The following is a 4,549-nucleotide window of genomic DNA, read 5'->3' on the forward strand; positions in this document are numbered from 1 at the left end:
ACAGTTAGTAGTTAAGTAAACGAGTTCACCAAGTTACAGTTCAGGTTAAAAGTAAACAGTTCACCAGAGTTACAGTTAGTAGTTAGAGTAAACAGTTCACCAAGTTACAGTTGGTAGTTAAGTAAACAGTTCACCAAGTTACAGTTGGTTAGTTAAACAAACAAAGTTCACCATGTTACAGTTGAGTAGTTAAGTAACAATTCACCAGAGATTACAGTTGTAGTAGTTAAGTAAACAGTTCACCAAGTTACAGTTGGTAGTTAAGTAAACAGTTCACCAGAGATTTACAGTTGGTAGTTAAGTAAACAATTTACCATGAGTACAGTTGGTAGTTAAGTAAACAGTTCACCAAGTTACAGTTAGTAGTTAAGTAAACAGTTCACCAAGTTACAGTTAGTAGTTAAGTAAACAGTTCACCAAGATTACAGTTAGTAGTTAAGTAAGCAGTTCACCAAGTTACAATTAGTAGTTAAGTAAACAGTTCACCAAGTTACAGTTGGTAGTTAAGAGTAAACGAGTTCACCAAGTTACAGTTAGTAGTTAAGTAAACAGTTCACCAAGTTACAGTTAGTAGTAAACTTCAAGGTACAGTTAGTAGTTAAGTTCACCAAGTTACAGTTAGTAGTTAAGTAAACAGTTCTGGATATTAGTTAAGTAAACAGATCACCCAAGTTACAGTTAGTAGTTAAGTTAGTAAACAGTTCACGCAAGTTACAGAGTAGTAGTTAAGTAGTACCAAGTTACAGTTAGTAGTTAAGTAAACAGTTCACCAAGTTACAGTTAGTAGTTAAGTAAACAGTTCACCAGAAAGTACAGTTGGTAGTTAAGTAAACAGTTCACCAAGATTACAGTTGGTAGTTAAGTAAACAGTTCACCAAGTTACAGTTAGTAGTTAAACAAACAGTTCACCAAGTTACAGTTGGTAGTTAAGTAAACAGTTCACCAAGTTAGAGTTAGTAGTTAAGTAAACAGTTCACGCAAGATTACAGTTAGTAGTTAAAGTAACAGTTCACCAAAGTTGGTAGTTAGTAAACAGTTCACCAAGTTACAGTTGGTAGCTAAGTAAACTTCACTGAAGTTACAGTTAGTAGTTAAGTAAACACCAAGTTACAGTTAGTAGTTAAGTAAACAGTTCACCAAGTTAGAGATAGTAGTTAGAGTAAACAGATCACCAAGTTACAGTTAGTAGTTAAGTTAACAGTTCACCAAGTTACAGTTAGTAGTTCACCTACAGAGTTACAGATGGTAGTTAAGAGTAAACAGTTCACCAAGTTACAGTTAGTAGTTAAGTAAAAAGTTCACCAAGTTACAGTTTAAGTAGTTTAAGTAAAGCAGTTCACCATATTTACAGTTGGTAGTTAAGTAAACAGTTCACCAAGTTACAGTTAGTAGTTAAGTAAACAGTTCACCAAGAGTTACAGTTAGTAGTTAGAAGTAAAACAGTTCACCAAAGTTACAGTTGGTAGTTAAGTAAACAGTTCACCAAGTTACAGTTAGTAGTTAAGTGAACAGTTCACAAATTTTGGTTAGTTAGTAAACAGTTCGCAAGTTACAATTAGTAGTTAAGTAAACAGTTCACCAAGTTACAGTTAGTAGTTAAGTAAACAGTTCACCAAGTTACAGTTAGTAGTTAAGTAAACAGTTCACCAAGTTACAGTTAGTAGTTAAGTAAACAGTTCACCAAGTTGAGTTAGTAGTTAAGTAAACAGTTCACCAAGTTACAGTTGGTAGTTAAGTAAACAGTTCACCAAGTTACAGTTAGTAGTTAAGTAAACAGTTCACCAAGTTACAGTTAGTAGTTAAGAGTAAACAGTTCACCAAGTTACAGTTAGTAGTTAAGTAAACAGTTCACCAAGTTACAGTTGTAGTTAAGTAAACAGTTCACCAAGTTACAGTTAGTAGTTAAGTAAACAGTTCACCAAGTTAGAGTTAGTAGTTAAGTAAACAGTTCACAAGTTACAGTTAGTAGTTAAGTAAACAGTTCACCAAGTTACAGTTGGTAGTTAAGTAAACAGTTCACCAAGTTACAGTTAGTAGTTAAGTAAACAGTTCACCAAGTTACAGTTAGTAGTTAAGTAAACAGTTCACCAAGTTACAGTTAGTGGATTAAGTAAAACAGTTCACCAAGTTACAGTTAGTAGTTAAGTAAACAGTTCACCAAGTTACAGTTAGTAGTTAAGTAAACAGTTCACCAAGTTACAGTTAGTAGTTAAGTAAACAGTTCACCAAGTTACAGTTGGTAGTTAAAGTAAACAGTTCACCAGGTTACAGTTAGTAGTTAAGTAAACAGTTCACCAAGTTACAGTTAGTAGTTAAGTAAACAGTTCACCAAGTTACAGTTAGTAGTTAAGTAAACAGTTCACCAAAGTTACAGTTAGTAGTTAAGTAAACAGTTCACCAACAGTTACAGTTAGTTAGTTAAGTAAACAGTTCACCAAGTTACAGTTAGTAGTTAAGTAAACAGCTCACCAAGTTACAGTTAAGTAGTTAAGTCGTAAACAGTTCTGATTTACAGTTATTAAAAAAAAGTTTACCAAATTAAGTTAAACAGTTCACCAAGTTACAGTTGGTAGTTAAGTAAACAGTTCACCAAGTTACAGTAGTAGTTAAGTTCACCAAGTTACAGTTAGTAGTTAAGTAAACAGTTCACCAAGTTACAGTTAGTAGTTAAGTAAACAGTTCACCAAGTTACAGTTAGTAGTTAAGTAAACAGTTCACCAAGTTACAGTTAGTAGTTAAGTAAACAGTTCACCAAGTTACAGTTAGTAGTTAAGTAAACAGTTCACCAAGTTACAGTTGGTAGTTAAGTAAACAGTTCACCAAGTTACAGTTAGTAGTTAAGTAAACAGTTCACCAAGGTTACACAGTTAGTAGTTAAGTAAACAGTTCACCAAGTTACAGTTAGTAGTTAAGTAAACAGTTCACCAAGTTACAGTTAGTAGTTAAGTAAACAGTTCCACCAAGTTACAGTTAGTAGTTAAGTAAACAGTTCACCAAGTTACAGTTAGTAGTTAAGTAAACAGTTCACCAAGTTACAGTTAGTAGTTAAGTAAAGTAAGCAGTTCACCAAGTTACAGTTAGTTAGTTACCAGTTACAGTTAACAGTTCACCAAGTTACAGTTGGTAGTTAAGTAAACAGTTCACCAAGTTACAGTTAGTAGTTAAGTAAACAGTTCACCAAGTTACAGTTAGTAGTTAAGTAAACAGTTCACCAGTTACAGTTAGTAGTTGGTAAGTAAACAGTTCACCAAGTTACAGTAGTTAAAGTAAACAGTTCACCAAGTTAGAGTTAGTAGTAGTTAAGTAAACAGTTCACCAAGTTACAGTTAGTAGTTAAGTAAACAGTTCACCAAGTTACAGTTAGTAGTTAAGTAAACAGTTCACCAGGTTACAGTTAGTTAAGTAAACAGTTACCAAGTTACAGTTAGTAGTTAAGTAAACCAAGTTCACAAGTTAGTAGTTAAGTAAACAGTTCACCAAGTTACAGTTAGTAGTTAAGTAAACAGTTCACCAATTTACAGTTAGTAGTTAAGTAAACAGTTCACCAAGTTACAGTTAGTAGTTAAGTAAACAGTTCACCAAGTTACAATTAGTAGTTAAGTAAACAGTTCACCAAGTTACAGTTGGTAGTTAAGTAAACAGTTCACCAAGTTACAGTTAGTAGTTAAGTAAACAGTTCACCAAGTTACAGTTAGTAGTTAAGTAAACAGTTCACCAAGTTACAGTTAGTAGTTAAGTAAACAGTTCACCAAGTTACAGTTAGTAGTTAAGTAAACAGTTCACCAAGTTACAGTTGGTAGTTAAGTAAACAGTTCACCAAGTTACAGTTAGTAGTTAAGTAAACAGTTCACCAAGTTACAGTTAGTAGTTAAGTAAACAGTTCACCAAGTTACAGTTAGTAGTTAAGTTAGTAGTTACAGTTAGTAAACAGTTCACCAAGTTACAGTTAGTAGTTAAGTAAACAGTTCACCAAGTTACAGTTAGTAGTTAAGTAAACAGTTCACCAAGTTACAGTTAGTAGTTAAGTAAACAGTTCACCAAGTTACAGTTAGTAGTTAAGTAAACAGTTCACCAAGTTACAGTTAGTAGTTAAGTAAACAGTTCACCAAGTTACAGTTAGTAGTTAAGTAAACAGTTCACCAAGTTACAGTTAGTAGTTAAGTAAACAGTTCACCAAGTTACAGTTGGTAGTTAAGTAAACAGTTCACCAAGTTACAGTTAGTAGTTAAGTAAACAGTTCACCAAGTTACAGTTGGTAGTTAAGTAAACAGTTCACCAAGTTACAGTTAGTAGTTAAGTAAACAGTTCACCAAGTTACAGTTAGTAGTTAAGTAAACAGTTCACCAAGTTACAGTTAGTAGTTAAGTAAGTAAACAGTTCACCAAGTTACAGTTAGTAGTTAAGTAAACAGTTCACCAAGTTACAGTTAGTAGTTAAGTAAACAGTTCACCAAGTTACAGTTAGTAGTTAAACAGTTCACCAACAGTTCACCAAGTTACAGTTAGTTAGTAGTTAAGTAAACAGTTCACCAAGTTACAGTTAGTAGTTA

The sequence above is a fragment of the Tachypleus tridentatus genome, chromosome 5 (genome assembly GCF_004210375.1).
Source record: "Tachypleus tridentatus isolate NWPU-2018 chromosome 5, ASM421037v1, whole genome shotgun sequence".
Classification (NCBI taxonomy): domain Eukaryota; kingdom Metazoa; phylum Arthropoda; class Merostomata; order Xiphosura; family Limulidae; genus Tachypleus; species Tachypleus tridentatus.